The sequence below is a fragment of the Cupressus sempervirens genome, chromosome 4 (assembly GCF_028749045.1).
Source record: "Cupressus sempervirens isolate cs-2001-9-10 chromosome 4, ASM2874904v1, whole genome shotgun sequence".
In the NCBI taxonomy this organism is placed as follows: Eukaryota; Viridiplantae; Streptophyta; class Pinopsida; order Cupressales; family Cupressaceae; genus Cupressus; species Cupressus sempervirens.
In genome coordinates this window covers 677,563,983-677,574,451 of record NC_143121.1, presented here as the reverse complement: position 1 = coordinate 677,574,451, position 10,469 = coordinate 677,563,983, and the positions used below count along the sequence as shown (strand labels likewise).

Sequence of the window (10,469 nt, the reverse complement as noted above, 5' to 3'; positions counted from 1 at the left end):
CTTCTTTGTCCCTTCATTCATCTCAATTAAGAGTGAGCACACCCATGCTTCTTATCCTTTTGTGCTACCCACCCATATTGGGCTCAAGGGGGATTAAGTGAGTTGGTAGACTTTGAAAGAGAAACTAGATTGCCATCCGCCAACTAGCCCCCATCCCCCCTACCCCACCTAATTAATAACAAATAAAGTTGTAATGTATATAATATATTTTTCTTCTAGCTTCTAGCCCTCCTTCACAATTCTTATCTCAAAACTTGCTCAATATTCATATGAAAGGTCTAAACAATGTACTGAGAACATGTAATATTAAATCAATTAATAATATATTATCATTTATTTCTCTAACTTATTCATTTCTATAAATTTAGAATGTGTGTGTGTGTGTGTGTGTGTGTGTGTGTGTGTGAGAGAGAGAGAGAGAGAGAGAGAGAGAGATGTACAATTTACAATTACTTCATGATATAGTTACAAATATTACATTAAAATAATTCAAAATGCACAAAAAAAATTATGTTTGATTAATTTAAAATAAAATAAAATAAAAACAAAACAAAAATAATAATCATCTAAAAACAAAAGAGACACTCTCAAAGATGTCCAATAACATCTTGAGAATCTTTGGAGGGATACCTCTATCCCTCCCCAAAAAAAACTATATCTTTATTAAATTCAACTGTTGATAAATGTTTACAATAAACACTGTAAAAGATACAATAAGCCTCCAATGACATTTTTGCATAATTTTTATATTCCAAATAAGCTCACTGCTCTGCTATTCAACGATTGTTGACCTCAAATGTTGTTGACAGCTATTAAATATTTCCAAATTGATGACAAAGGAGAACTAATGTGTAATTTCTTTAAAGTCTTAAATAATTTTGTGCTTGACATTGAAATGAAATGAAAGATTTTTAATGATGTTCCGAAACCAACAGTCTAAGGAACCAATAGAAGACCCCTTAATCAATTTGCCGAGATTTCTCCAGAATGTGAAAGTCTTTCTTTATATTACACAACCAATAGAAATCCTTATGTGCAGAACCTGCAATCACAAAAATTAGAAATCCTTAAGTTTTACCTGAAATTTCTGAGAATCGTTGATAATTTTCGGGGATTTAATGTTTATGTTATTGGAAAAATAAACAAAGCGCTCAGATGTCCAACAACATGGACTCCTTTGATGGCTGGATAAGTACATCTATCAGAGCATAACGAAAAGAGAGTTTTTTTTTGTTAAGAAATGAATTTGTTGACACATACTGAAAATATGGAACAATAGCAGGTTAAATGTTTGACATAATGCCTCGTGGAATTTCAGGTTAAATGTGTCAATGTTGACACATATTGAAAATATGGAACAATAGCAGGTTAAATGTTTGACATTATGCAGGTTAAATGTTGGATATCCTCAAGATGGATTAATTTGAAGGGCTCTCTAAAATGTTCAAGAAAATGCAATTCGCAGGTGTAACCTCCGTACCTATGCCAAATTGGGAGCTTTTGGATTTTTGTTATATATTATAAATAAAGGAATTTTCATCAAATGTTACGGCTGCCACTCATCAAGTAGACATGTATTCAAAATGTGGAATCTAATGAAAGTCAAGAAAATTAATATTTAACTGTCTATTTAACAAAAAGCTAGACAGGCATATATAAATACCAAATTTTGAATTCTTCAAACCTACGTCTATTTAACAAAAAGCTAGACAGGCATATATAAATACCAAATTTTGAATTCTTCAAACATACCTTACCAATCAGTTTTGCAACTCATTTTCAAGAGATGAAATTTCTTCCAATCCTACTTTAAAAAGTGATAAATCTCTTTGAATCAACAGTTACCATGCATATATTTGAATCTTCATTTATAACTAAGAATTAATACAACGAAAAACTATGAAATGAATAAATGGGTACACAGGCGCACGCGTGTATCTTTCTTTCCAAACAAGGATACACTGCAAATGCTGTAAAATCGTCAGAAAGTGTGTCTAACCATCAGAATAATCTTGTATATGCCTCTGCACACAATTTTCTGATGCAAGAGAAAATATAAATACCAAAGCAGTGAAAAAAAAAATGGAGAAGAAATACAACGAATTAAAATAACAAAAGCTGTGAAAGTTTGCCTGGCCATAAGAAGAATCTTTTATACCTCTGCACATGAATTTTATAATGCAAGAGAAAATAGAAATATCAAATAGAAATCAAGCACAACAAAATCAGAAGTTGAAATACTGAGAATATAAGCAATACCTAAATAACTATCAGCGAACATAAATCAAGCACAACAAAATCAGAAGTAGACAATTGACTATAAAGAATGGCAACTAATATCGACAAACAATATACAAGTATATAAAACACTAACATCTCCAAAATAATAAATAATAAATTTGAAATCTTTAGACATACATTAGCGGTCAATTTTGAAGTTCATTTTGAAGAAACAAAAATCCTTCAACGCAGCTTAAAAAGTGATAAAACTCCATGAATCAACAAACACCATAGATATTATAATCTTAATGCATTAAATAAAACTTGAAATAACGAAAAACTGTGAATTACGTGTCCTTTCCCTGTAGAGTACTAGTCAATTTGACATATGTGCCACATGTTTTCAGATCTGAGCTAGAGGCACAAATGTTTGGGAATCGTTGATAATTTTTTGGGAACAGTCTGACCAAGGGCTCAGACTCTTCGACTGCATTGCTAAGGTATTCGACAACATTTGCCAGCGTCCTCCCTCTTTGTTGCTAATTGGGAGCTTTGGAATAGGGAACAATATAGCAGGTTAACTTTTTGACATAATGCAAATTAGGAGGTGTAACCTCCGTACCTATGCCAAATTGGGAGATTTTGAATAAGGCATGCGAATTCGTCAAAGAGTGAAACGAGGATTTTTTAACATATTATTTTAAATAAAGGATAGAATTTTTGTCAAATGCTATGGCTGTCACTGACCAATTAGACATGTATCCAAAATGTGGAAGCATATAAAAGGCATGTGTAACTGCTCCAGTAAGTTGTATAGAACTGTATGACATAATGCTTCAAAGGAGTAATCTCATAGAAGACGTGAAAAATAATATTTAACTCTCTATATAACAAACAACTAGGCAGGTATATATATAAACACCAAAGTTTGAACCTTAGCAATCGATTTTGGAACTCATTTCCAAAAGATAAAACTTCTTCTAATCCTGCTTAAAAAGTGATAAACCTCTATGAATATCAAAAATTACCATGCTTATAATCTTCACTTATAACCATGAATTAACATAACAAAAAACTATGAAATGAATAAATGGGCACACAAGCCGCACACGTGTATCTTTTCTTCCAAACAGGGATAGACTGCAAATGCTGTATAAGAATAATCTTGCATCTCTGCACAAAATTTTTTGATACAAGAGAAAATAGAAATACCAAGCAGAGAAAAAAACAGAGAATAAGAAACACCATGAATTTATATAGTAAAAACTGTTAAATGAATAATCTGAAAGTGTGCCTGGCCATAAGAATAATTTTTTATACCTTTGCACACGAATTTTCTGACGCAAGAGAAAATAGAAATACCAAAAAAATCAAGCACACCAAACTCAGAAGTCAGAAGTTAAAATACTGAGAAGATGAGCAATACCTAAATAACTATCAGCGAACATAAATCAAGCACAACAGAATAAATCAGTAGACAAATGACTATAAAGAATGGATATTAGAATCAACAAGCACCATGCATATTAGAATCCAAATGCATTGATAAAACTTGAAAAAAAAACTGTGCCTGCAGAGCACTAGTCAATTTGACATATGTGCCACACAATTACTGTTGGCATGCTATAGCTCTCAAAGGAATCAAAAAGAGCTTTTTTCTAAGGTAACACAATCAAGCATAAAATGTAATAGGATTGGCATAGGTGAGTGAATGAATACAGGCAGGTTGGGCTTTCGATTGGAAGCACATTACACACATTTGGAATGTTTCTTTTGTTAAACATTGACATCTCTTCATATAGCCTATTTTTCCTTTGGAAAACTTTAGAAGCATGCCCTCCACAATTTGGCTGTATGCTCAAACCACTGTTTTCAGTAACTCACTAAACCTTCATGAACAGGAAAGACTATAATCCAGCAATGAGTTAAACATTTACTGCAAATTTGGGTTGTAAAGTATTTATTCTCATTCCCTGGTTGCTGATGAGCATATCAAGTTAATATATTTTGTGCAAATCTATTTACAATTGCAAATGGAAATTGTAAGATAGAAATTGATAAAATCTCTTTGGCTGCATGCTAGGCCAAATGATTGGAAGACAATAATTGAAAATATATTCTAAGTATGAGTTGACAATAAGAAAGGTAAGAAAGCATATAAACTTATATTGTAAAGTGGAGAATGGATAGCCACAGCATTCAAGATAATGAAGATATTAGAGGTCTGTCACTCATACGAACCCTAGCAAGATTGAGAGAATACTATTTAGAAGATATAGGAATTGACTAGTATACATACAGAAAAATAGAAAAGGTATTACTGAGAAGATATAGGAGCTGACTAGTATACATACAGAAATAGCAAAGGGAATCCATCGGGGAAAGAGGTAGCAGGTCAGGCTTTTTGAGCTCGGGAAAGACATTTTTCTATTATCCATTGTACCCATGACCCTTTTTGAGGTAGCACCCTATGCCCCATCCAAATGCTAAGTCTAAATATTTTAGAGTTCAATATTTTATGATATTAAAGTTCTCATATGGTTCTAAGTTTAAAACAGATGTACATGTAACCTTGATTTAATAGAAAGCCCAGACATGGTTCTAACAAATGTACATGTAAGCCTGATCGAATAGGGGTGGAAACAAGCTTATTCAAATGTCCCATCCAAATGCCCCATCCAAATGTCCAAATGTCTTTCTATTATCAATCAATGAACACTGAATTTAAAAGAAAATGTCATAGTTTGGCGGGCATTTTTGTGGATTAGTCTAGCACTGGTCGATCTTCTCTTTAGGTCAAATGTCCATATGAAATAAAATAACATGAAAAGGTAGTTTAGCGGGCATTTTTGTGGATTATTCTAGCACTGGTCGATCTTCTCTCTAGGTCAAATGTCCATATAAAATAAAATAACATGAAAATACTACAATGCATAAGAAAAGCCTATGATTACTTCATATAGATCTAAACATGCTCAAATTAATACAAATACTAATCATTGTTCTATCCGTAACTTTTTACCTTACATTTCTCTCATCTCTTGATTAAACTCTAATATTATATATAATTTTTTTTTTTTTACTTGTATTCTGATCCAGTTTTTTTTCTCAAATTTGTCAGTCTCCTGCTGCAGTTTCATTGTGCTTTTTGTCCATTATCCTCCATACATCTTCTTGATTTCTTTGAAACATGTAACCTATTTAAGAGCCGTTCCCGCATGACAATGTTCATCTCGTTAGTGGATGAGTTTGTTGAAATTGACTCTAGTCTTAGGCTTGGATAAAGCTAGGGTTCTTTCTAACATGAGTGCTGCCAAAGCCTACGATAAGAAAGAACCCAAGTAACTCAGTATTCTTAACCAAAGTTTCCTGACTCTCTGCAAGTCATGTGAGAGTAGTCCAAGTCATCGAGTTGAGCAGACCTTGTCAAGTTGTTATGACTTGGCTCAGGTCATGGAATATGATATATAATTTCATACGCATATAATTATAAAAGTATATAATTTCAAGGTTTATTTCATTTTGCCATGTCATTGTTTAGTCATTGCCAAGTTGTAACCAAGTGATGAGTTAAGTCAACCTTACCGAGTCCAAATCTGAAAACTATGTTCTTAAAAACAGTATCTAATCAAGTATGAGAATTTTGTATGTGACAATTACATGTCATCACTCCATCGATTCACCAAAGGAACTACATCTGTCAAACAATGTACACTCCATAAGGCCAAGCTACTCTATGTAATTTTGGGTATTGGCTACATCTTCTTGATTTAACCTATTTAAGAGCACTTCCTGCGTGACAATGCTCATCTTGTTAGTGGATGAGTTTGTTGAAACATAAGGCCAAGCTACTCTATATAATTTTGGTTATTGGCTACATCTTCTTGATTTAACCTATTTAAGAGCACTTCCCGTGTGACAATGCTCATCTCATTATTGGATGAGTTTGTTGAAATCAACTCTAGTCTTAGGCTTGGATAAAGCTAGGGTTCTTTCTAACATGAAGGCTGTCAAATCCTACGATAAGAAAGAACCCGAGTACATCAATATTCTTAACTAGAGTTTCCTGACTCTCTGCAAGTCGTGTGAGAGTTGTCCGAGTCATCGAGTTGAGCAGACCTTGTCAAGTTGTTATGACTTGGCTTGGGTCATGGAATATGATATATAATTTCATATGCATATAATTATAAAAGTATGTAATTTCAAAGTTATTTCATTTTGCCATGTCATTGCCAAGTTGTAACCAAGTGATGAACTAAGTCAACCTTACAGAGTCCAAATCTGAAACTATGTTCTTAAAAATAGTATCTAATCAAGTATGAGAATTTTGTATGTGACAATCACATGTCATCACTCCATCAATTCACCAAAGGAACTACATCTGTCAAACAATGTACACTCCACAAGGCCAAGCTACTCTATGTAATTTTGGTTAGTGGCTCCATGCAATTAGAAAATCAATTTTTGTACCACGTATATCATCAACACACCAACTCAAGCTCTCAAGAGTTGCACTCATGAAAGTTCAAAAGAATAAGAAAACTAATAGCTAAAATTTACCAATCTTTGGGTCAAAGACTTGGGCTATATGTACCTATTGTAAGTTGTTAGAATATGGAAAAAATGTCACAAAGTGAATTCTAGTAAAAAATAATCATAGTGAATATTACAGATCTTTTCACAAGTGCCCTTAATAGATCTAGGAATATCATCCATAGAAACGAGTACAACTAGATAATTTTCAATTGATATTACAAGGATTTCATGCATGATTTAAGTGACCAATTAAAAAGAGGGATTGTTTGGTCAACTATGATTGATCCATAGTGAGCGGAATTGTTGGTCTATTACTTCAGTCCAAGCTAAAAAGGTGCAACTATTGGTTTACATAATTGTATGTCAAATTGGTTAATATTTATGAACTTATGAGCTTAGCATTCCATCTTCTATTTTTCTAACCTACAAAAACCTAGACAACAATGAAGGGAGCCAATCTAGGTCATCATGGCTTATTAGGATAAAGATCCATAAGGGTTTAGTATGTATTGATTCTTGAGCACCAAAACTAGAATATTTTTGTAAAGGTACGAATGCAGGTAGCCATTATAAGTATAGCACTATACCAAAGCACAAAGAGGATCAGCTACTCAATCCTTGTGATTCTTTTTGTGGTTCCAATGACTAAATATGGAAAGTATTCCTAGGGCATAAATAAAAGTATCCCTAGGGCAGTTTCTCAATGAAAGGATTTTGGGGTTGTTAAAGATCAAAATAGAAGAGGTGGTAGAAAATGTTCTCAAGGTGATTGGAAGCCAGTTTCAAGGAAGGAAAAGGAAATAGAGTGTGGATCTTGATGTGGTTTACCATGGTGATTGCACAGGGCATGGAAATAGGAGAAGAAACTAAAGAGGTCATAGGGTCATTTATCGTTCAAGTTTGAAGCATATAAAGATGCAAGGGTCTTTGGGTTAATTATATTTGTGTATTGGTGGGGTAAGGTAGACAAAGAAACTTGTAAAGCAGAGATTGCTAGAGCATGGGAAGATTTAAAGGAAAAGGAAATAGAGTGTGAATCTTGATGTGGTTTACCATGGTGATTATGAAGGGCATGGAAATAGGAGAAGAATCTAAAGAGTTTAAAGGAGTCATTTATCGTTTGTTTGAAGCAAATAAAGATGCAAGGGTCTTTGGGTTAATTATATTTGTGTGTTGGTGGGGTAAGGTGGACAAAGAAACTTGTAAAGCAGAGATTGCTAGGGCATGGGAGAATTTGAAGTAGATAATTATGGAGCGTGATATGGTAGAGCTAAGACTTGCAAGGCTTTTGAAAACCCAAAACCCAAAACATAATAATAAGTCTTGGAATGTGTTGTATGTGAAAGATGAAGCAGTTGGAGATGTGATGATAGTGAGGTGCGAAGGGAAAGAAGGCAAAAAAATGCATATGTAATAGCATTTATGCTATGATAGAATGTAATTAGGAATGTTATATTACACTTGATAACGATGAACGTAGTTGGTCTTATTTAGGAGTAAGGTTTCAAGTTGAAGTCTGAAATGTTGATGGGCAGAAATGTAATTAGTGATGTAATATTTTTCTTATATTAATAAATTAGAATTAATTATCGATCAAAATAATAATAATAATAGAAGCACGCATATTAAAGAGGTTGATTGCATGGATTGAAAGTGGGAAGACAAGCCTCTATAGTTTTCTGCCAAGCTCTTTGTCATACTACTTAAGGTATCAAATAGATTAAATATGAGCATGCCTTACATAAATTGCTCATTTTTCATCTTTTCTTTTGTCAACAGACCTTCTACGGTTATTGTTTGGCATTGTTGATCTTCATGAAATTATGTTTACCGTGACTAATGATAATTCCCTTGGTTGACAGTTTCTCTGCTTCTGTATCTATTTACCTATATAGCATAACATAATTAAAGGTGTGATCCCTCATGATTTCTGAAGATTGCTCGTTGATTTGGAAGAAACGAAAACCAGAAAAGAGAAGCAAATGCTCTAAGGAAGTCGCAATCCTTCTTTACGAGAAGAAAAAATAAATAAAAATAAATAAAATGGGCGTCGGTTGAGCATAACCCTAACCAATACCAATGATATTTGCCAGTAATGACAATCTGAGGTCTTTATCAGATCCCCTGTTCTCTCCAAAATTGTCATAATAGTTAAGTAAAATATCTTTTGAATTGATTTGAAATCAAATACCTTAGCAGGTCCTGCACCGCATTTAAGAGAATATGAACGGTATGAAATAGTTATTTGAAATACCCTACAAACTCACTCTAAAACATCTGATAGCAATTCTCTTAACCAGTAACGATGGTGTAAGCTATTCATCAAAATCCTTGTTACGACCTATATTTCACAATATACCTAAACGCTCTGAACTACTTTCATCAAAATGACTCATAAAGATACACAAAACGAGTGGATCATTAAAGTTTTCTGAAATTTCTTCTAGAATTTACAAATATCTCCTCTTAATACTCCATTAGTTTTAATTTCAAGGTATAACAATGAAATATCCACGGAAAGAAAACAGAAAGTCTACGAGCGTGTATACAATCATATAAGGGAAAATCTGAGATTCAGGTATGCAAGGTACCTTGTTATGGCTGTCTTGAGGGGAAATTTCCACTGTTTTTTCCTTGTGCTATGTTCCAGTTCTCTGTGTCTCCCAACATTTGGTGTTTCGTCAGTGTAACACAAATATTGTAGATCTCGTACTTAGAATGGTGTTTCTTTCAAACAGGTTTTGATTGAACAACTAATAACATAAATTTAAATTTTCTCTTAAAATGTGAAACATCAGAATTTGAGGAAATGGGAAAGGCAAACCTGACGTGGAATAATGATTCCTCGGCATATTTGAAAAATTCAATCATTTCTTTGAGCTCCTTGGTTTCCCTCAGCCTCAATAATATCCTCGTTCTCTCTTTCTCCTCCATATCGGCTTGATAAACTCTCTCCATCCTCGTGATCCTTTCGACGGTTCTTGTGGTGTAGAAAAAAAAAATATTCCTAGGGCATCCTCAAAAGGCTTATCGATTATAGCAGCTTGCAGAAAATTGAAATTCAACCCAAAACAGAAACACAATTTCTTCATCTTCTGACTCTCCAATCGCGCTGAGCTTTTTCTCCATTCATCTTCGTCTGAATTTGCTGCCTCTCCAAATCCATTTCATTTTATCTCTGCGCGCTCTAAAAATAGACAGATAACATGAAACACAGACCAGTACTCAAAATGGATTCTGACAAATCAGATAACATGAAAAGAAGAGGAAGATCTATCAAATAACAAATCGAAGAACAATCAAACAGAGGAAGAACAATCACATAACAAATCGAAGAATTGAATTGTTATATCTCTCTCTCACTGATTTGCTTTTTCCTCGGCTCTCTCCAACGGCTATCTTAACTTGAAAATGTAAGAATTGTTTTTACCATTGATTTTTACTCAACGGCTATCCCGACTTTACCTTGAGATATTTTGAAATTTTTTCAACGGATCTCCCGTCTTTGCTAGATTTGCAATATAAATCAATGTGAAAATAAATTAAATTTATGTGGAATCTATTTATGCAAATTTAAATATGATTTGTTTTTTATTTAAAAGTTAGTAATATTTTTCTAAATTATAAAATAATATTTTAAATTAAATAGTATCAAATAATATTTGATAATTTTTTAATCATTATCAATTAGATATGCCATTTATTAGTGTAGG

The 10,469-nt window shown here is 33.2% G+C and overlaps 1 long non-coding RNA gene across 2 annotated transcripts; it reads right to left on the bottom strand.

Annotated features, from left to right (window-relative positions):
• Positions 1-644: 644 nt before the first annotated feature.
• Positions 645-10,266, bottom strand: LOC149563069 (uncharacterized). 2 transcript variants are annotated; one of them, XR_016363537.1, is made up of 4 exons: positions 10,222-10,266; positions 9,581-9,943; positions 9,348-9,410; positions 645-1,042 (listed from the first exon to the last, which is right to left on the bottom strand). It is a non-coding gene; the product is annotated as an uncharacterized LOC149563069 (long non-coding RNA). The 2 variants fall into 2 exon arrangements; XR_016363538.1 differs by lacking the exon at positions 10,222-10,266 and having other exon boundaries at positions 9,581-10,121.
• Between the last annotated feature and the right edge of the window lie 203 nt (positions 10,267-10,469).